Source organism: Hylaeus anthracinus, unplaced genomic scaffold (assembly GCF_026225885.1).
Source record: "Hylaeus anthracinus isolate JK02 unplaced genomic scaffold, UHH_iyHylAnth1.0_haploid 11981, whole genome shotgun sequence".
Lineage (NCBI taxonomy): Eukaryota > Metazoa > Arthropoda > Insecta > Hymenoptera > Colletidae > Hylaeus > Hylaeus anthracinus.
Window position 1 is genome coordinate 6,338,891 of NW_026534329.1, and position 23,822 is coordinate 6,362,712.

The 23,822-nt window shown below is 36.4% G+C and overlaps 1 protein-coding gene across 2 annotated transcripts in view; it reads right to left on the minus strand.

Moving 5' to 3' along the window:
• LOC128885614 (cadherin-87A) overlaps positions 1-23,822 on the minus strand; it is a 272,729-nt gene that overhangs the window by 30,911 nt on the left and 217,996 nt on the right. The window lies entirely within an intron of this gene.

A 23,822-nucleotide genomic window follows, 5' to 3' on the forward strand; every position in this document is an offset into this window, starting at 1 on the left:
TGTGGCCCTCCCTTTGTAGGTGGAAAAATTGTGGAACAAAATACTTACATAATTCAATATATATATACATATATATATATATATTTATTGAATTACGTAAGTACCATTTTGTTCCACAATTTTTCCACCTTCTAAGGGATGTCCACATGCTATTTATTTACAACCATTTCGATATATTCAGACCTGGCCTACTAAAAATCGGCATAGACTTTCCAGACAACTCAATAAATTCGGTGAAACGCGTCGAATGAGCATTCATAAAAGCCTCGACTCGTGAAAAACTCAAGAAGCGGTATCGGCATTAATTAAAGGCGTGGAGTCTCGCTAAAACGTCAATCGTTCCACGTTCACCCTGAATTGATTTCGAATAATTAACCGCGTGTAAAGCGAAACAGATTATGATTGATCCGCGCAATGCGCATCGACATCGATTTTTCCTTACCGATATCCGCGGACCTGTCGATAATCAATTTCGGTTGGGAAATACCGGACCTATCAACCCTGCAATCCTTTTCCACGACCGTTCCATCGACGCTACGATTTACGTCGTGAATAATGGGATTAGGGTGATCCCAGACCGCGTTTCGTGCAATGGTCAAATCAGTACTCGACGTAAATAAAAAATATAAATTCTATCGAGATAAATACTCTAAATATAAAACCGGAATAGTTCAAGAATATTTATTATAAAGGGTGATTTAAGATTTGTTGCTAAAATATCTTCGTTACTTTTAGTGACACGAAGATATCTCTCCAGAGGAAAAGGTTAGAGTAAAAAAAATTAGCTCAACATCATATTTTTTGAAATTTTAAGGTCATCAATGTTTTTTTTTAACGGAACGGGGTATTTTCAATATTGCAATCTTGTAGCTAATTAATAGACAAGTTCAAAGGTGTATAATAAAATGACCTACACTACCTTGAGTAGTAATTTGTAAAAAGTCAAGAAGAGTTGAACTTGAAATATCCCTAATATTTCTAATGATATGGTAATATTATGCCATGTGTACAAAAAGTGCAAACATGTACAATATGTGTTATTACAACAAATATTAGGTGTCTCAACCTGAATGAATTTGATGAGTAAAACTCTAGTCACTCGCACCTGCAAGGAGTGTATTAATTTCTCTTGGATTTCATGTTACTGATGAAGCTTAAAACAATAACAATAACGTACCCGTTCCGAAAGGCTACAATTACGAACGGGTAAACTTCGAAAATAGACGGACGAAACAAAGAAACTTCTCGCGCGTAAGGTTCCCCAGAGTCGCTAATTCGCCGCGAACGAGACTGTCCCGTAAGTCTGGAAAGTCATAAAACTATCAGAGAGTTGGCAAAGTAGCATCGTCACTTCAGTCTCGGCAGAACTTTTAAAAGCCGGCCGAACTATACCGAACCTAATAGATACATCAAGTTTTAACGTCGAAGGCGCTCGTCTCCTCGAGTGCGTATTTCGCGGAAGTCTTAGCGATCTTCTTGCCACCCGTTTTTCTATCCTCCCCTCTCATCGGTCGAGTTCGCGGAAAACAACAAGAAATCGCCACTGTATACCAAGGCATCTGCGGTTTTCCACGTATGTTTCCGGTCGTTGTCGGAGAGCAACGAATGTCGGGAGCCAACAATAATCGTTAGAGCGTAACGCGGCCGATTCTCTCCGTCTTGTTTCTTGCGAGTACTGGTTAGCCGAGGATTCACGCCGCTTGCCTACAATTTTTCCCATTTATAACCATGGGACCATCCAACTGCGCGACTCGTTTCTGTACAACTCGCTGTGAAACAAGAAGCGTCATCGTGTGCCGCGACGATAACACGGCTACTTCGTGACGTTACATTTGTCCCATTTATATCCAGGAGTGGGAACGCAGTGTTCTCTGGATAACCGGGAAAAATCGGGACCTCGGCGTCTCAGTTATTCGGTGGTGGTCCAGTTTTCTTTTCAGAACTCAACATTTTCTTTACTTTTCGAAAATTAGTATCGAAAGGGATTTTTTGGCGATAACTTGAGAAATAATTTCCCTAGAATTTTTTAACTATTTTTACTGAGTTCCTCGCATTGCCGAAATTAAAATATTCGTTTATTGGTTTCTTGAATTTTTGTTTGAGGCCCTCCTGAGGTCCACTCACAAAAATCTTCGGACACGATGGAACTTTCTTAGGGTCTAGAATCATCAAAAAAAGTTTGAAACGAGCCCGCTGTTTGTTTAAATATTCAATAAAACGTCGTAAAAGTTTCAAAACAATACGTCGTATAGAAGGATATGCATATGTTTTTCACAAAGAATTTCTGAGAATATCTCTCGTTTTAGAACCATTACAGTACTGTGCCCCTTTCGATATACCCCGTCGACGTAAAAATGACATCATATACTACCAATGCTGAACAAATAATTACAAGAAAAAATATTTGATCCGTTCATATAACAATCTTCTGTCGTCGATAATACGGTTAACTCAATGTATTCCACTTCTTGGTGCAAGTGGGTTAAAATGCAACGATAGGACATGTCCACGCATAACGTGCTCGTGGTTACCCAACTTCTCTCCTATCTGGTAATTAGGTTTCTACGTACACTCACGTGTTGTTCGTGACACGAAAACGAGTTTAGATTATGTTGTACTGAATTCTGAATCACGTGCGAACAGAGAGCCGGAGTAAGTTAGTTATCGTATAAAATAAATCGAACGTAATTTTACTGGAAGGCTATTCTTTCCTCTTTATCGATATCAACAATAAAAACAGTACGTTCCGATACTTAAGGGCCAACACTTAAGGTTCATTAATTACGCAAGGATCCCGAAAGAGAGAGAGGAGGGGTGTAAAAAATCTCTACATGACCTTACCTCGGTGGAGAGGGATATTCCATGAGATCCTCTTCAGGTTTAATTAATTGTGTAGAAGAAGTTGAAAGATCGGACGAAGGTTCACATTTCGAACGTTAAAGTTAGCTACAAAAAGAACATAAGGGAAAACTGATACGCGTAGAGAAGAGATTACAGGTTTTGCACAGTATGAAGAGGTCGAGGCTACAAAGAGCACTCGAAACGCATTTGGTCGTTCAATAGTAGGCCTTGGACCTTTGACGAAGTTTCGATGTTAATGAACGTTTCTAAAAAGGACGTGTCTTTGATCCTGATGCTTTTGATCTGCGCGAAAGAGTATATAGCAAAGAACGTGTGATAATTATAGTCGGTATCAAACTGAATAAATCTATTGTGTACGGCTATGTCTTTCTCTTTTATAGTTTTGTTGATATTGGAATCATGGATGTAGTTTTGACAACGCTTTTGAAACGTGATTCGTCATAACCGAACTATGATGGACTATTCTAACTTTGGTTTTTTTTTAATGTTGAATCAGTTCAGAATGTGATCAGTTCTTCTTACTTTTGTAATTAAACAAAATAAATACCTTAGCTAAATATCCTAAACTAAAATTGGAAACTGAATAGTCAGTTCATGTGCGCTGCAGTGAAATATTAAAAGTTCTCCACGGTTACTGGAGTTTGCTAAAAGTGACTAAATACGTAATATATTATTCTTTCTTTTTAAATAATCTGCGCGATATACAGAGTGAGGCATTTAAAACTGGCCATCTGTGCATACTAGCGACTATTTAAGGCTCTGTTATTAAAATGAGAATTAATTATTTTATAATTAAGCATACTGACCCAGACGTTTATCGACTACTGAATTCGCTAAAAGTAAGCAAATTATTCAGGTGGTCTGTTTTAAATGGCTCACTCTGTATCAAAAAAGTATTAGGTTGGTGCATATAAAATGTCGTATATACAAATGAAACTTTAGTTATATCGAATATTTTTAAGTATTGTATATTCAACCGAGATAGATTCCACATAATTCTGTTTTTTTTTTTAATTAATTTTTAATGTATCCTTTTATTTCAGTGCAATAATATTCTGCATTAGTTGCACATTACGTAACAATTAATTTCGTCTATATTACGAATATATGGCCAATTCATAAAAACCATAAAATATCGACGAGTCTTTTATTAATATATCTTTTATTAATATATTAACATATCTCAGAAATATGAAAACACTTCTCGCGTCATAAGAGACTGTTAAAAATTAGAAATAGCATTGTAAATCGAAGATGGATTCAATTTAACATACAAAACTCTAAAAAAGCAGAAATGTTAGGGTACTTTAACAACTATCGTTTGCCAGGAAGGGGATCCAGTATTTCATTCGTACAGGCTGCTCTCTCATTGCCGACATCGTACTTCGCAGAAACAAGATTGTAATATTTGACGACAAGTAATATCAGAAGTTTTTCATTTGCCCTGAAAAGTAACTCATTTGGAGGTCAAAGAAGAAGGAAGGACTCATTTTCTCGTGTATCAAGAGGATGTAATATTCGCGTCTTGTTTTTTCTCTTCGCGAACATTCTAGACTGCCTTATTCTCGACTTCCTTATTTAAAGATACCGAGGTATATTTAATCACCTCCCTTCTTTTGAGTCCTTGTACAACAAGCAGTTGGAGAAACGAGAAATCGTAACGAAAATTAGATCGAAGGGAAACGGGAATTTATGTGGGGAGATAGCGCAGGAGCAAATTCTTTGAGTGACAAGAATTTTGTGATAACTTTTATCAGGGATTGAAAAGCTAAGTATGCTTTATTCCCTACTTTCACCTTAAAATACAATCGTTACTGTACGGCGAGAAAGAGAATGATGATATTACGAACGAATACTACTACTAAGAATATATTTTTTACTCTGTTATACGTAATGTAGTAAAAATAATTGCAATTAGAAAGCAGAAATTGTTGTGAAAACTCTGACAAACGTATATAATGTAAATTACTGCGTTAAGATAGAAACGAAAAAGAAAAATTAAATTTTGAACTCATTTCTCCTTTACAGTTAACATAGCGAAGTATTCGTGATAAATAGGTGTACATATATAATTAATTTATGCACTATCTATGGTTAAAAAGTGTGACTTGGAATAAGAAGTACTGGTTACTTTTGTAACTCCTTCTGTCAATATGTCGAAGATAAAATTTCATTATTTTTAAAACACGCTAATTCACAGACTAGGAATGTACTTCTAAAGTATTCCAATAGAAATTCTCTGGTTTCGCGTATGGACTTGTTACGCATTTTTGCAGGTGATAACAGCGTCGAAGGTGAAGGATTGAATTAAAAAGTTACCAACAAACACACCCCCAACATCCGGCAGCCCCTACACCACTTTCAAAACAAATGGTCCATATATCGGATCCAAGGTACTAAGAGGGTTAAACGTTCATTGAAAAATCTGCGTTTCACGAAAAAGATGGATTTATATCGCCATCGTAATGAACGGCTCAATTATTTCCCTGGACTCCCCGAGCGGACAGTATAACGCACGCCGGTCGACGAGCAATCAGATAACTCGACAAGAAATAAGATTTCACGAGTCTCTCCTATCTAAAAATCTTGAATTACGAGCGCATCCGTCAGCATCCGGAAATTGAATTCGCTGAAAGTGGTAGTATAAAAATAAATCTTAAACGCGGGAAGGACTCGGTGGACCCTGGGGCCTAGACAAAGGGGCGCTGCTTAAAGGGTAAGACGAAGTACGTTATGCGATAAAGGAAAGAAGCTATTAGGAATTGATTCTGTCTGGCAGTCAAAGGCTTTCCGCGAATCTCCGAAAGACGGGAGGCGCACGGATGCTGGGATCAAAGGGAACTCGCGAACTTTTGACGGGAAAAGAAGTCATTAGCTTCAACGGTGTCGCCGTTAAACAAGCTAGGAATCCCTCTGACGAGGCATCGATTCAAAGCAAAACACGATACATGCTCGAGGAGGCCGGAAAATCGTTTTACCGTCTTCGATAATGCAGGAGGTGGGAGGCTGACCGGCGAAAGCGTATCGAAATTCTATCGATGAGGAAAGAATTGGGAATGACGGCGTGTTCGATCGTATACGAGCCTGTTACTAGAAGATGAGAACAATTCTCGCGATGCATGGAATTAACGGGTTTCTTTGATCTGACACGAGCTTATCTCGACTTGTTGCTTATCCTACGCGAACAGCGTATTCGATATGGACGTAACATAGGGTGAAAGAGAATTTGAAACGAGAAATTTACACGATTTCGGTCCTGACTGGTTTTAAAAGGGGTATTCTAATCTAGAATATCCAAAATATCGACTTTTTTTGCATTTTCTCAAAGCGTAACAAATCTGAAAAATATACACGTATATAAAATATAAACACAAATGTATCTGTAAGATATATCTTAAATGTTTGAAATATAAATTAACATTGAAAGAAGAATTACATTTTTGACATACCTGAAAAGGAATTTTTGTTTATGGAGCATTTATAAAAAATAATAAATAAGTTCATCCTTGAGACATTTGATATAATATTACAGAAATATTTTAACACACCCACTCTTTCTCCTACCTCATTCTTATTGAAGAATTGAAGGAAATTTAACGCAAACGTTAAAGGGGTATTCTAATTTAGTACGTTTAAAATATCGATTTTTTTTTGCGTTTTTTCAAAGCGTAGAAAATTTTAAAAATATATCTGCCACAAGACTTTGTAGAATTCGGAAAATTAATGAAATTAAGGACATCCAAAGAGAACGATGTCCGCAACGAGGTTATCATCTGCAGTTCATTTGGATACTCCATTTTAAATTTCATTTGCAGTTTCAACTACAATTTCTTGGTTGGTAATGTGTAAAATGTGCACGGAGCGTAAAATGTTCTGGACGTTATCATAATTCCGTGGAAATTGCACAGGATTCGAATATAATTGAACGTGGATGGCTGAAAATTGGTTTCGTTTAATGGAGTAATCAAATTTGTTTGTGCAGTCGGACAGATCTTTCACTTTGGAAACGCGCAAAACATACTGGGTTAATTCTAGAAATGAATCATTAATGGGTTCGTTGAGATGTTTACGTTTTACACGAAATTAACTGAAAGTAGTGAATACAGTTTCGATAAATAACGTTTCCGCTGACCTGCTTTCCGTGGAATGTTACAGGAAAAGCCACGAATATTTCAATGGACTGTGAATCAAAATTATACGAACACTTTGATTTTTGATGTTTCAGTGTCTTCAAATGTTTTTCATAAAAACCAATTATACTACGATATTCAACGTGTGAAAAACCCGCTGGACACCTGTTATATTTCAATATGAAAAGAATTGATGCTACTATTGTAGAATTTTATTAGATAATTGCAATGAAGGGTACTATTGCTGCAATCGTGTTTGAGTTACAAAATATTTAAGTACAAATATTTAAAAAATCGGAATATAACGATTATTTTAACGTGCTAACAACGAAGAGAGAGTAACATGAAAGAAGAAAAGCAAACATCAATCTGGAAAATATGGATTTCAGAGACGAACACATAAAGGGGAACGGAAATACAGAGAAAAAAACCAAACAAATAAAGAGTTTTCATTAGCCATATCGAACAATAAATGGGATTGCTGTGCGATTGAAAAAGTTCTATAAAACGTCTAATTAAATTGACTGGCCTCCGATTTATCTGAATATCTTTGTTATTTTAAACAATACGCGGAAATGTTTCGCACAGAAATTGTAAGATTTCAATAGATGCATAATGTGGTACGAATGTTTCGTTTCCTCAAACCTTACAATTTTTGTGACAAATATTTGTACGTATTATTTAAGATAACGATGATATTTAGGTGTTCAAACGTAGACACGTGTCCATACCGATTCAGATATTAGTCATTTGAATTTGGTAAAACGTTTCGTGTTCTCGAGTCTTGCAACAGGAATCATGGAGTCACATGCGAACTATACTTTATTTCGTACATTTTTCACGTACCCTCTCGTCTGCATTACGAACGGTTGCCTGGAGAGCGCGATATTGCATAAAACAGAAGGCGGTGGTACGTACAGTACGAACATTGGGTACAGTTTAGATTCCAGTTCAACTTATCAAAGGCTCAGATGTATATTTAACAAATGCAAGCAAGTTTAAATTGACTTATAGTCTACATAAGTTACGAATATACTGCGGATTTTATGCATTTATAATACAAACTAATATAATGGTAAACATAACCACAAGGTATGTGCACTTATGCAAAATGAAATAACAATATCGTTATATTAATTGTAGAATATATTCAACATATATATATATATATATATATATATATTTTTCGTACATTTTCCATATTACTGTAAATCGTAAATGTATACAGTCTAGTTATGAAAGAAAGTGACGAGTGAAAGTATTGGGTTGTCCTAAAAGTTTCTTTCGTGAATTGCATTCAATTATTTTCTGTGGCAGTGTTTATATAAATGGACAATCTAATTTCTTAGACATTGATGCTGTAACAGTAATGGAGCGAAATGAATTGTACACAATTTTGTAATGTAACATAAAACATAAAATATTGTGTATGAATTAATTATTAATAAAACGAAAGAAACTTTTGGGACAACCTAATAGTACATATTACGAAATAAATCGCAGTCATTGTTGGTGTCATGTAATACATGTAACGAAAATAATTATTTGTATATTCGCAAGTATATGGCCGACACTGTATATTTTTAAACCCGACAGCCACGGTTGACGGAAATATACGCGCATTTATGTGCTGATATATCGCGCGAGCTTTTAAGGAAATTGCATTAACAAGTCTAAAATAATTCCTCAGCCGACAACGCCGATACAAAGGGGAGGTTTCGGCGTATACTTAACCGCGAGGTTCCGTTTCATTCTTATTTCCCTTGTCGTCCCTTTTTTCCTCGTTTCTTTTCACGCTCGAGTCTCGTCGGAGCACTTTGTTTGATGGTGAAGACGGCGCGAACATGTCGCCGAAAATCCGATTTCTTCCGTCGGCGGACAGCTGGGAAAGAGTCATCGCGTAGTTTTTCGTTTACGTTGCTTTTTGCGAAAGAATTTCTTCCTGTAAGTGGCAACGTCTATTCAGCACACCATGGATTTCACTTCTTCCCTGTTCCTAATATTAACACTCTTCATGCACACTTGCTTTAACATTGTCGGCGATTCGTTTAGAATCTTCCTCTGAGTTATGAATATTATAAAATTAACTGTTCTTGACTTTTTCTAGTAGATTGAACAATTTTTTCCAGGTAAACGACCAAAGGTGTTTATTTTACAAACCGCCAAGTTTCTTAAATATATTATGTCACGAGTGTCGAAACCAAGAATGTTTTTTTAACGAATATAATTGTATTCATTCGTTCATTCATTTGTGAATTGTATTCATTCTAAGAATATAATTTCATTCGTTCTAAATTGTATACGATTCAATCGAAGCATTTAAGTAAAGTGTGTAAAGTGTAAAGTGAAATTAGATTTAGATCTTTTAAGATTTAAAATCTTTTAGATTTAGATCTTTTAAGATTTAAAATCTTTTAGATTTAGATCTTTTAAGATTTAAAATCTTTTAGATTTAGATCCTTTTTAAATTTAATGAATACGTAAGAAGAGACCGAACATATCAAAGGTGCCGACAACTCTTTGGCCGAATTGCGAATTACGCCGAAATGCGTTCGAAATAGTCAATGAGGGAACGGTTTGCGGTATTTCTCGTCAATCTCCCCTCGAGACCGGTTTACATTTTCCTTTCCGTATATTTTTCTACGTGTTTATCTGTTGCGTGGAAAATGCTTCGTTTTGAACAATAATACACGTTAGACCTACCTACAATTTGTTCGAGTCCTGTCTCACGTCTGCCGTCTTTCCCTGACATCTTACAAATATTACTGTTAATTTATCAGCGAAATATTAAAATACGTTCGTTTATCGTAATGATTTTTAGAGTGTATAGTGAGCAGGTTGTAAGTGTTTCCAAGTGCAATATAATTCCCCGTATCAAGGTGTTGTGGATACCAGCAGAGCAGAAGAACCGGAGATACGGAAATGAATTCAAGTTTTCACATCAACAAACACCGACATTATACGAAAGTTTAAGCAGCGGGAAAAGAAAGGGTTGGTATCGGAGACAAACGTGCGCCGAGGGACCCTGGTGGAATTAGGAGGTGAAAAAGGAGCGAAAAGGAGATAGCTAACGGGGAAGAGAGAGAAATCGGAGAAAGAATCGAAGCTTAATGGGAATTCCCTGCAGAGCGCGGATTTGCATGGCAAATGGGTAATTAGTTGGTAAATATGATCATGGGATGCGCGGGCTTTCGACTGTAATCATTACTCTATAAAGCGCTACATAGACAGTGAAAAAACTGACTTTCCAAGGCGATATTGAATTAAAGAAAGCACAGAGATTACGGTCGTGTATTTAATAAGTTATCGTCGCGAGGAAGGAATTTCTGCCCGTGTTTTAATTCGGAAACTATCGTTACAAATATGTGTTAATTTTGTATCTAATTAGTATTTCGAGCGAGATTATAAGTGCTATATTATCCCTTAACACTCCGACTTTTAATTGTGATATCGACCGGCAATTCCAACTTATTCTCATCATACTTTGACTTGCAAGTTTTTAAGTGTCAGATTTTGAAACACAAAAAAACACGATATAGTTTTCTACTCTTTTATAAGTTTTACCTGAATAGCGTGTAAAGTTCTTGGCTTATTAAGTTAAGGGTTAATTTCAGAATATCCAGAAACTAATAGTGATAATTTCGTAATAAATGTTTAACGTTCCATTACGTGGAAGAATATAAACTACATTAATTTGCCAACGTATACAACCTGTCCATATTGTTACACGATTATTAATTCGCGCAATGGATCGAAAATTCTCATCGTATTAATTTATAATGGTCGGTTAAGAATTAATAAAAGTCGAATAATAAAGGCAATTTTAGACATTGTTCTAGAGAAATATTTACATAAGATGTTCTGAAAAATTCGGGAAGTATAATTATAGTATTTGTCACTCAATAAAAAGGTTCTAAAAGATATGCATAAGCTTAGTCAGTTAATTATTTATTTCATCGACGCATTGTTAGCCGATATTGATGTATACCAAATACTACGTAAGACTTTCTACTAATAACTCTCAAAATGTTATTCAGCCTAGGTTAGAGGTTTCTTCTTAAAGTTAACTCTACGTGGGTGGAGCAGTGCTCGAAGCTTTTGGAAGTTAAATTTAATTGAATTCTTTAAACTACTTCTAGGAGGATACCACAGCTCTGAGGGATCGTTTCAACTCTTGGGGTAAGAAGAGTAACGCAGTTATCCGAGCACTTCTGACGCTGCACAGAAATCTAATAACTAGCGTCTAAATGTTTTCGAGATCTTATAATATTGCCTGTGATTTAAGCTTGCGAAACAACATACTTATACTAGATGACAGGATGATTAAATCGTACAATGGGTATTCTGTCTCTTTAATTAGTAAGAGAGAGTCGCAAAAAGTTAAGAAAGCAAAGAAAAATCCACTGTATTCATGTTTTTCACACAAAATGAATAATTTCGTTCTTGTCCTGTTCATCTGAATCATTTATTGCGAATGTTTATGCAAATTCAGATTTTCACAGATACAAAAAAAGAATTTAAATTTGAATGAAATGTATGTTTTATCTACTTTCTAAACTATACAACATGTATATTATTGTTGATGTTTTATATATTTTTACATTCGTGCGCATCCTGATAGATATTTATCCTTATTTCCATTTGCCATAAATTTATAAACATCGGCGGTCTAATCATTAACCTCGAGAAGATTGATTACGAAACACACGATACTATTACGATTCGTGTTATTTCATAACTGCCTCGTGTTCGTTAAGTCGTTCAATGGCCACCGTATACCTCGATGAATGATGAAATAATCATGTTTAGGTTCACCATGGACAAGGCCGCAGTATTTCGAAATTGTCTCAATTTGCGACGGGTACACTCACACAATGCCTAACTACTTGTACCGCAGACTCATGGTTTCCACTGGAACTTTCGCGTTCGTGTGCATATACGCGTGTGAGTGGTCAAAGTTAGCTGCTAGTGATCGAAACTTTGCCGGAATAACTACGGCGAACAGCTTTGGGCGCATGGTGAACTTGTTCTTCGCAGCGTGTGTCGTCAGGGTGTATTACGAGAGCGCAAAAGAAAAAACGAATTCCCGAACCGCGAATAACGAATATTTTTTCATTCGCGTTCACGGAAAATAGAGGGAAGTGGCCAAATTCGGTCCTCCTATTGGTTTTTCTTGAATAACTTTCTCAATATTAACGACAAAATTAAATTTTCAGTGGATATGATTCTCTGATTAGTCATCTGAAAGTCTGATTTTGCGGAATTCAGGTAAAATATTACAGTGAAAATATTTTCAGATTTACGAAGAAGTTTATTACACACCCTCTATTGGTTTCTCTTGAATAACCTTCTCAATATTAACGACAAAATTAAATTTTCAGTGGATATGATTCTCTGATCAGTCATATATAAATAAACCGTTTTGATAAAATGTCTGAACGCGAAAAAACAAAGTGACAAATACGAAACTGGCGAAATTGAAAGTTCCTTCTGCTACATTCATTATTAAGCTATAACCAATGACTTATCGAAAGCAGAATCGACACGAGGGTCGTAGTTTGAATTTCTTGAAGTTTTACACAACTTTCCGAACCAATAAAAGTGGATTACAACTCTATAATAGAAAAAGTTTCTAGTTGAAAGTTGACAGTTAATTTTCACACAAAATCGATACGCACCATCTTTATTCACCCGTAGACGCATCAGGATTAATGTATTATATCGTAATTAATAGGATCTCTATTTTAAAAAAGTAGTAAAGTATAAAACTGTTAAAGAAAAATATTCTACTATATTTAGAATCAAAGTGCATATATCAAGTTTATGGAAATTCATAAACTCATTAATTAATTTTTTATCTATGAATAAAATAGGAATATTTTAAAAATAAATATTCTTAAGATAAAATATTTCTATTTTATTCATAGATAAAAAATTAATCGAATAAATCTTAATAAATCTTCACTTTAATACCTCCATTGAAACTGAAAGAAATTTGTCAAAATTGTGTATTTCCGACATGAACGTAATTAAACAACTATGTTATCCAGCAAGAAAAAATAACGCACTTAATAGACAATGTTGTTCTTCGTTTCTCTCTTCTTATCTTTGTTTAAAACGATGTACTTACACTAATTACATCCGTCTTTCAAGTAAATTTCATTTGATTCAGATAATAAAAACACTTTTCTTGAAAAGATCATTTCTTTTTAATAAATCTATTATTTCAAATAACCGAGAAAATGTTCACATAAAAATCGAGCTTTGGAAAGGCGCCAAAGGGACTATTGCGTATTATATAAAAAACTGAAAGCTTAATTTCTTTTAATCGTAAACCGATAGAAAAGTTCTATCCGGATACCTTTACGGGCATTATCGTTCGATATAGACGATACCGATGGCACTCATTGTCCTACCTTAAGTGCATGCTTCGAAGATTCTATTAGGACTATTGGAAAATAACCGGTTCGATATTATCATGGCTCCTGGGTACGCAGTTTCCCTGGATTCTCTTCTTATCCGTTCGATTTCGAATCAAATCTATTCGCTTCTACGAGTCTCATCTCCAATTTATGGAGAGAAATCGATGAGGCTGACGAACGATTCGCTCGGACAGACAAGATACGGGAACATCGATTCGTTCTCGATACGAGTAAATAGTTGCGCTAAGTTACACCGGTATATCCGTAATTGTACAAAACAAATCACGCGCGAGATTTATCCATAAAGTCCAGTTTTTATCTTATTACCGGGCATCCTGGGAATTCTGACTCGGTGAATTATTCCGCGATCGTAAATCACATAGTATCGAGTGTACACAAAATCGATGTTTCCACCAGCAAGAAAGGTTTTGCGAAATACATTATTCTCTGCGACCAGCTTGACATACATTGGAATAGATTTATGGCCGATGCAAATGACATAACGAATGATTGGGTCGGGGGGAGCTAGATAAATTTTATAAAATCGTTTTGTTCGCTAAGGCAATTAATAATAAAAGCAATGCTGTATTTATAACATTAACTGGTCTATTTTAACAAATGCGATCGAGTGGTCCGAGAGCGATTTAATTTTCATAATTCCTACATCGGTAAATAATTGTGTAATACGTAACTCACCGGTATCCATACTTTGCTTAATTTTTTAAGATGAACAGAAGCGCTGTTGAATAGAATTAGCTGCGATAGACAAAGAGAATATGAATACTTACGGAATTTACCGCACACATAATAGTTCATTGAAATAGTTTTGTCATTTAAACAAGGTACGTAGCATTTTTGTTGTATTCACATTTCTGTGCCTAAATTTAGGCTTTTCTTTAGCATTTTGTGATTGAAACGAAAATTTTTATTCTGTCATATTCATCAAAATAAGGATAAAAAGAATTTTAAAAAATTGATATTCAAACATTAAAATGTTGGCATTTTTGGAATTTTCAATTTCTGTATGTACAAGACTGTACATGATCACTCGTATTACGTTCAATTTTCATTATTTTCACCTGCGTAAAATTTGTGTATATTTTCACAATGCGAATCCTTTACAAAAATTCCTTATGGATGAAAAAAAAATCCTCAAAAAGAACTAAAAATTGACGCTCTGGACTAAAATACACCCTTAAATCGGTCTGACGTCGTATAAAAAATTACACTTCGAAAAATTGATTGTACTTTCGAATACTTTGTTTATAAATGTCAAACACTTTTTTTTTCTCCCTGTCGTACACTTTCCTCGAAAGAAAATTGCAAATATCACCTTTTTCTTCGCAGTCTTGATGAAAGGGTCCCTTTAACTTTCAATGGACGAATGGAATAGAATTAACGTGCGCAGAGAGCAAAATTAAATACAGAACCGTGCACAATTCCGGAAAGAGAAAAACTTGTCTTGTTTTGTTGGCCAATTCGTACACGTTGACCGAAGTTGGTTCCCGACGGAATCGCAGGGACTTCGGGACAAACGTGCACTCGGGGAACGTCGCGGAATTATGCGACGGACGCGGTAGGTAAAGCACATATTGTCGGCGAAGCCATACAATCGAGCCGCAGACGCGCCATCGTTTGTCCAGGGAGACAATAATGTTGTTGACGGCCTGGTTGAAATTAATGTCGTTAATACCGTGATTTCTGCGACGACGTTCGTCTCTAGATCCATCGGGGTGCGGCGAAGCGAGCTTCGAGATCAATTCTCCATTAGCGGCTTAATTGAGCTGTTCAATTTAATTAACACCTTGCTTGTCTTTGAAATAACGCGTAACCGTATTTGAGAAGCAGCGTTTCGAGAAAAACGCGATTGATATAAACGGTTATAAATTCAACAACTGAATTTTTATTTAATGTAATTTTCTGGAGATATTTTGAGAACCTTGAGCAACTACAATATAACAAACACAGAACCAATGTTTTTCACGTGAAGTAAAAGAAGAAGAGCATAAAATAATAACTGTATATTTTTATTACCAAGGGGACCGAAAAGTAGTCGAAATGTTATCGAGATTTATTTATTAAAGAAATCTTAAATATTAATCAACAGTAAAGGCTGTAAAGGGAGTTGTTCGATTGCCTTTTTGAAAAAGTCCTTCGATTTTTCATTGGAAAACTTATACGTACATATATAAATAAATAGGAGAAGAAGAGAAGAAGAAGAAAAGGACTGTAGTCGATAAGAAAAATAACTGAAAGTTTCTCTTAGTGTCCACAATTTTAAGAATCCTTCATCCGCTACTTCCGGGTCGACGAAACGGCCTCGTAGCTCGAGGTCGTCACTAACGAGAGTTGAAACGGAAAAGAAAACGGGTATCGAGCGAAAACAGTTGGTCGAAGGACTGAACGAAGGATGCAAGTATTCGAGACTTAATGGGAATCGCAGCGCATGGATTTGCATGGCGAACGGGGTTTTCGGGGCGAGGAACCGTGCCAAGAGGATCGTCAGGAAGGGTAGCAAGGGCCAAGCACTCTCGGGGGTACCATTTTACGGAATTAATCGTACCCGGTTACAAAAGAAACTCCGTCGTTCGACTATTGTGCGCAGCACCAACTTGAAAATAATTAGTTCAAGCACCGGAATGCTATCACCCTTCCGACCTTTCGCGTGTAACGCACCCTTTTCAGCTGGACAAACCGTCACGACGCGTCGGGGGATGAAACCCCCTCGGGCGCTTTTCGGGATGACGAATTATCGGGAAGGGTAGCGTGGCTATTCATCGAAAAAGTTTCGAGACGCGTGTCATTCGGCAGGATCGAAACGTACTCCGCGAGACTTTCACATTAACAATACGCTGTTATCGGCAAGAAGATGCCGGGTGAACAGGAAAATCCCCTCGAAAGAAGAAAAGTTACCTACTCGGGGTGTTCAGAGAATTAGGTTTATCGACCAGAGTTCGGCGATTTAAAAATCAGTATAGAAAGATATTAGGTTGCACAATACTTTACGTTTTATGTTACATTACTCAATTGTGCACGATTCATTTTGCTCCATTACTGTTACAACATGAATAACTATAAAATTAGATTGTTTATATAAACACGACTACATAAAATAATTGAGTGCAACTCGCGAAAGTGAGTGGACGGGCACATGAATTCCCGGTACAACGCGAACTTGGCCCGGCGCAAAAACCTTCACGGTGTAGAGGGAAAAGCTTGAACAAGGGAATGTTTATTTAAACTAAAAATTGCGCTATGAAGTCCACACAAAGATATATTCGACGATTATAAAGAGGTACTTAATCTAGCTTAATGCTACCTAAACTAAGAGACCGGCAGTTCTTCGGTTTGCGGCGCAAACTAGTAGAAACATGAATTATGTGTTATTAACCCTTTGCACTCGAGAGGTGACTCTCAGTCACCATTAGGTTTCACGCAGCAAATCTACAATATTTAATGTCCCTTTAGGTCTGGGTTAGGTCTCGGTTAAATTCCGGTTAAGTCTCGGGCGCTTTTTTACACGGCTTTATCGAGGATAAATAAAAGTACAAATAGATTTCTGTATTTTTCTACGTAGATTCATTCAACAGAAATATGTACATTGTGGTGGCTGACGAGTAAATAATACAGACGCTCAGCGTCGCTTCAGGGCCGCAACCTCGCGCCGCGTTCACGTGGGGAGACCGGGCTTGGGGAGTGCAGAACGATCCACTGATCTGCGAACGGGTCACGCCCATACGACGTGGTCACCGCTCCAAACAAACAATCGTGTGATCCCAAAAAACCGCAAAGTCCCGCAAACAAAAGAACGCGCGCAATAAATACAGTAACGCTTTGTACGGGATTTTCACACCCAACTCGCACACTTGTCGTTAATAAGGAAACTAGACTCGCTTGAAACGCACTGTTAGATCGTCCGAAGAGTCGCCAAAGATTGACCGCTGCGTGGGCGCGCTAACTTTCGTCCCGAAAAATGCGCCAACCCTCTTTCAGCGCGTCACCGTTGAAACGGTAAAAATCGAAATGACGCGAACACGGGGTAAAATGGCAAGTTCGTGGTTGCAACGAAGTTCTCGGTTCCCGCGTTCACGACGAGAATGTTCTGGAATGCGAGGAGAAATTACTCGCCGTGTCGAACCAGCGAACACGTAAATAGAATTTAATTAACCCTTTGAGTGCTATAGATACACATACGCGTCCCGAGAAAGCTATCGACGTAGACTGTGAACGAGTGTAAAGCGAGTCACGGAAGCCTTCGTACCGTAATCGTTCTCCGTGTGCAAAACCAAAATATTTACAAATCTAGTCCGTAGTGTAAACCTTCTTAAACTGTCAAACCAAAATATATACCGTGAATCATTAAAATTTTCGGTACTGAAGTGTGTTTAACTTTGTCTTTCTATATCAAGGCTTCTTAAACTTTCCTCATTCACGACTTAAAAGATATAAAATAAACATATGTTAATATTTTGTGATGATTTATTGATTAGGATACAATATATATATATTAAAAGCTTCTTTCAGAAATACAGAATATAGCGGAATACAGAAAGAAGCCCAATTTATATATATCCTAATCAATAAATCATCACAAAATATTAACATATTTTTATTTTATATCTTTTAAGTCGTGAATGAGGAAAGTTTAAGAAGAAAGTTTCGTATCTATATATATATATATAGATACGAAAAAATACAGTTTTAGAATTTGTTTAAAAACGTACAAAAATGTGATATTGAAAATTGCACAAAAACTTGTAAAACTGTATTGATTATAGTTACAAAAATTATACACAAATTATATGTACATTTAAATCACGTAGACTTAGGTATCGGAACGATTTAATTTCTTTTTTATTGGTAGCACTCTATGAAACGTCTATGTGTCAAACTGTATGTTGTAATATTTGCAACAGTCGTGGAGATTCGTTTGTTTATTTTAACCTAAAATAGTGCTTCCAGCGATGTTTAGAATGTGTAACAGAATTCAGCAAAGAATTTGTATTAAATTTTACTACAAAAATGGAATTTTGACTTTCGACACGTTGGAAATGTTAGAAAAGGACGTTGGAGACAATGTCCAGAGCAAGTGTCAATATACCAACTTTTATTGCTACATAAATTATTCAAAGAAGGTAGAGAACGCGTTGAGTGCGTTACGAAAAATACATGCAGAATTAAATCGTAGCATAAGATGTTAAGAATATCATGAAGTGAAAAGACGTTAATGTGATTGCTTTGTAATTGCTTTAGGGGTGAGTGAACATTCTGCGTGTAAAGAACAACGAGAAGCACCGAATAAGGTATTTACTTACGCACGCATACAGACAGACGTGTGCACACATAGGCAACGAAGAAACAACACGGTATTCACTAGAACGAAACAGAAGGCATATTTGCAATTTTCAACGAGAGGGAGTCCCTCTGGACTCTCCTGACTGGCCTGCTCCATTTACGTTAGTAGCCATTTCGTTCACGGATCTCAAAGTTAAATCAAATAGCATAATTTAACTACTGCTGCAATCTCAAATGGCTGAGTCTCAACAAGACTCAATATTTGATGACGTATCTATGTAGGCGAGTTATCAAGAAAATATTGAATGCAATTTCCGAGGAGGTAATCGCAAGATTGAAATATTGAATTTAGCGAAAAACTAACGTAGATAATAATTTTCGGTGTTAGAAGCACCGAGGAGGAAACAATGCAATGCGCGATATGCACGCGATATAAACAAGGGGCTGTAGCAATGTTTGTAGCTACAGTACTAAACACAAAGTACATACTTTAGATACAAATGTGTACAAAAGAAGATCAATGATACATATTTATAACTAATCCAAACTAGTCTTAATTCTTAGCTTTCGCGATGAAAATAGTCGAAAACATAATAGAAGTTCTCATAATCAATGAACGAATTCCCTTTCCTCTATCCAAAGCAAAATTTGTTTTCACACACACACACACACACACACATACACAACGAAAGCAGTTGTCTCCAATTTATAGTAGGAGAATTCCGTTATTTTCAGTCTTTTATTAACGACTCGGTCGAGGAAATAAAGCCAATTAAAACTCGGCTAAACTCGCTGCCCGGCAAACCTGGGGTCCACTATCGATACCTTTTGAAACAAATAGCTACTCTTTGTTTCAGAATACGGAGATTTAATGCAAATATTTACGAACATCCGCGCCGTTACCAATCGACGATGCTCGACGATTTCGACGAAATTAAGAAAATTTGCATCGAAACCCGGATCTAGAAATTAATCTCGACGCGCTGTTTCAATGGGGTGTAACGCAAGAGCCGGGAGCGGGGAGGTACGAATGAATCGCTGACGATTCAAAGCCGCGACAATTTCCAAGCTCGCAGGCTGGATTATTAATTCCTGCGGACGTAAATCTCGCGAAAAAAAAAGCCGTGGGCTGCGGCTCGCGCAGTCCTGCATTTTTCAAGATGCTTGACACCGTCCGCTGAGGTCGAGTGACACTGGACAATCAGGCGACGTGATTTTCACACCGAGGCCACTGCAGCCCGCTGTCAGGCTAATCCGAAGCTTTGAAGCGTTGCACAGTGGTCGAAATAGCAATATTAGCGCGAGAAAAACTTTTTTTTTTTAAAGTCGTCGGATTGATGTAATAATTTGGAGACATCATCATAACCGCTGCACCATGGTATGTCATTGGCGATACCATTCATAAAGATTTAGGGATACAGTATGTCAACGAGCACGTAAACAAATTTGCAACTACATATAAAAATAAAATTACAAATCATCCCAAAGAATTAGCTAAGATGCTAAACCAAGCACCAACAACGAGAAGACTGAGGAGACAGAAGCCAACTGATCTAAAAATGTAATTGATAAATTTTGATTGTTAATGGAAACGCTGCTGAGCGTCGTCCACACGTGCGACACACACATCGAGCAAATTTGCTGGTTGGCTCCAAGAGCCAGTTGTAAATTTTCTGTTAATAATAAAAAAAAAATTTGGAGACATCATAGTATAACGGTTTGGATTAAGGATTAATTTGTTTGAGTGTCCAATGTTTGCATTAGACTGGGTCAACGAGACATAAATAATCACAGTTTTATTACTTCTGGCATTTTTCTTGACGTTCAAGTGAGCAGATATTAGTTTAAAGATCAAGTTTTTCATTTCATATCATTCTTTATTGTCTGCAAAATATTTTAGAACAGGAATCATAAAGATACCTTTACAAACGACGAAGATATAATGAATAATTTAACGCACAAAGGGTACTCAAAAGCGACATGGATGCAAGTAAATAATGAGATATAAAGGTTCCATAAAGAAATATTTTTTTTTCCAGCTAATTCAAAAATGGAATATATCAAAATTCTTCTTTGAATAAGAATATATAAAACATAATGCATAAATTCATATTTAGAACGTTTAAAATAATATTACAAAACTATTTTGAGCAGAGAATATAGCTTCATATTTACCAGTCTGATACAAAATAATTAAAATAAAGATTTGAAATTTTTGGGGATTGTTCCTATTAGCATAAGTAATAACTGCCAAATTTCAAATCATTTTATAAATTTTTACTAGAGTGATAAAACAGAAAGTAACCGATTGAAAAAATTGCATATATTTTCCATTTAAAACTTTCGAAGCTTACATGTTAATGTTAAAATTAAGAGTTTACATAATTCAGGAATTTTTTTTTTATGTGTTTGCAGAGCATTTAGGATGTGCGTGACATAGATGTAACAAATGATTAAAGCAAACACCACCCTGATATATACACATATCGAATAAAATATTTATTTACGTTGAAATTTCATATCTCTGTTCGGTTTTGCTCCTTATTGCATGTTGTAGCAATTGTCCCTCTGAAATGATCTCGAAGATCTATGGTATAATCAACGGAAACACTAGAACATCTACGGGAATTGTTTGGGCGATTTCGTGAATTTTGCATACGTTTCGCACAAATCTCTCGCATGAAGCATGCAGATATGCAATACGGGTACGACGTACGTTAATTTCGGGAAAACCAGTCCAGGTTTCCATAGCTCAACTCAATCCAGATGTGTCTAAAATCTGGCGTGGGTACTTATTCATGATACATCGGCTGTTACCAAGAGTAAAAGCAATATAATATAAGCAAACATAATTAAAGCAAAGCGATATAAGATTTGCAAGTGTGGTAGTATCTCCATATTCGTCATTAAAACGTTAATTACTCCTAAACGAATATAAATTATTCATTAAATAATTTGCTATTTTGATCGAATATACGCCACAGAATTAAAGAATTACTTGATTAAATTTATAAAATTTATCGAATATTAACTATTACTTTGGCGCTGGAACACCGCTAATTGCCTTCATGTGAAATGAATAAACTAAAATAATGTGACACGATACATGGAATTGGCTTTTCGTAAGACAGTAGCATAAAGGTATCTGGATTATAAATTCTATCCTTACAGTACCTTACATAATTACCTTTGGTTATTAGCGACTGTTTTTTATGTGGTTATCCTTATTGTTAGATGTTGGTGCAAATATATGCATCTTTAAGTAGCTGGATTATTTTCTATAAGTTTTCTTCTGTGCATGCTTACCCTTAAACTAGTGGGTAGTTTGTGTTGTATGCGGAGTGGTTCCGTATTTTTACAGGTAAATATCATGTGTTAATAGAAATACTTGTTTTTATTGAGTTCGTCTGTGCCCAGAATTGGGAAATCTAAAGAACATACACTTCCGTCTGATCATTCACAAGATTCTGTCCTAGCTTCTGCTTTTTCGTTATTATGAATCAACTATGTAATTATAAAGAAACGTTGAAACGTGAAATGAATAGCAGACGTTATCACGTTTAATTAAAATCGCGAACAGAGCCTTCTCCTACAGCTAATAGTATCTACTGTTGATAACTATACTTACCTTGCAACGCGACGAAAGTAGAAGTACCGAAGAAGGAGCGCTTCTCAAGAATACCTTTTGTTCCGCGCGCGTTTAACATTCATGGCATTAAGATAATCCATTCTGTCGTTCGCATAGAAAAGAACCTCGAGCGCAGGACAAAGCCTTAACATAAAAAAAAAAAAAAAGAAAAAGTTGTCACCTTGTTCGACGTTAATATTTTCCTGGCCAGTCAATAGACCCGCATCCATATTTACCCGTACTTGTCTTATGCAAATGCGAGGATGGGCGCTGAAACGCTGGTCTGATTACATTTCGCACGGTGCGCGCTGTAATTGCCACGGCTGGCGTCGGTAATGAAGTGACAGGCGAAATTGAACGTGGCCCTATTCGGAAGAAATCGATGAGCTGCTCGTTCAAAGCCGTGGGATAAGCGACAAAAAGTGACTCGCGGGGATCTTCTTTGCACCGTAAAATTAACGCAACGCGAAAGAACCGGTCCCGTAAGTCGGCAATAATTTAAAAGCTTTCTTCCGATGGTTCGTATGTCCGAACGGGAAATGGAAAGGAGGGCAGCAAATGATAGAAAAAGCTTCGGGGGAAGAACCGGGTTTTTCTTCTTGCCTCTTTTCACGCGAGCTTTCGGCTCGAACCGCTCAGTGCTTCTCCGGATTCGATTGGTTCCAACACGACCGAGGACCTTTAATTGCCTCTCCAGAAACACCGTCCTTCCTTCTATTCGGCAAAATCGACGGTGTCTGCATTTCTGGGGCTGCTCGCCGAACGAAATTGAACCTTCTTGTGGTTTATCATCGACCTAAGAGAGACTTCCGGATTCTGGCTGAAGACGTGGCGACGCAATTGTTCCACCTCGACACGGAGGTACAAAGGCGGACAATACGAAGTTCAAAACATTGTTTTTGTTGAATAAATTACGGGTAAAAAATTAGAAATCGCAAAATGTCTCGATAATGGAACCAACTGGGAGACGTGCTCTAGAAGATTCAAGAGGTTTCATCCCGATTGGTAACCTCCTCCATTTCGAAGTCGGTTAAAAATAATCTCGTTTCGTGCAATCGATTTAGTTGAAACTTTGTATACTGGCAGATTTTGTCATTCTGTGTATGAGAATATAGTATTATAGGGGCAAACACTCAATACTTTTTTAGATATTTATAACTGAAGTTTCATTGTCAGTATTACAATAGGTTTCAGTTTTGTAAAACATGATTACAGGTTAGATTGTAATTGAACGGTAGCGTCTAGAACTTGCACAGTATCAGCTTGAGTTTCGATTATTTGCGACTGGGTTTTTTTTTTTTAATTTCTCTTACTTAAAGTAATTAGATTTTGTATTTGAAGATAAATACAATAAATAAATTTTGAGTATAATGTTTGTACTTAATAAAAATTTATTACATGAACAACACAAGAATATAAACTTACCGTCATATACAATAAATATTAACAAAATTATTCACTACATAACAGGACGAGATAATAAAT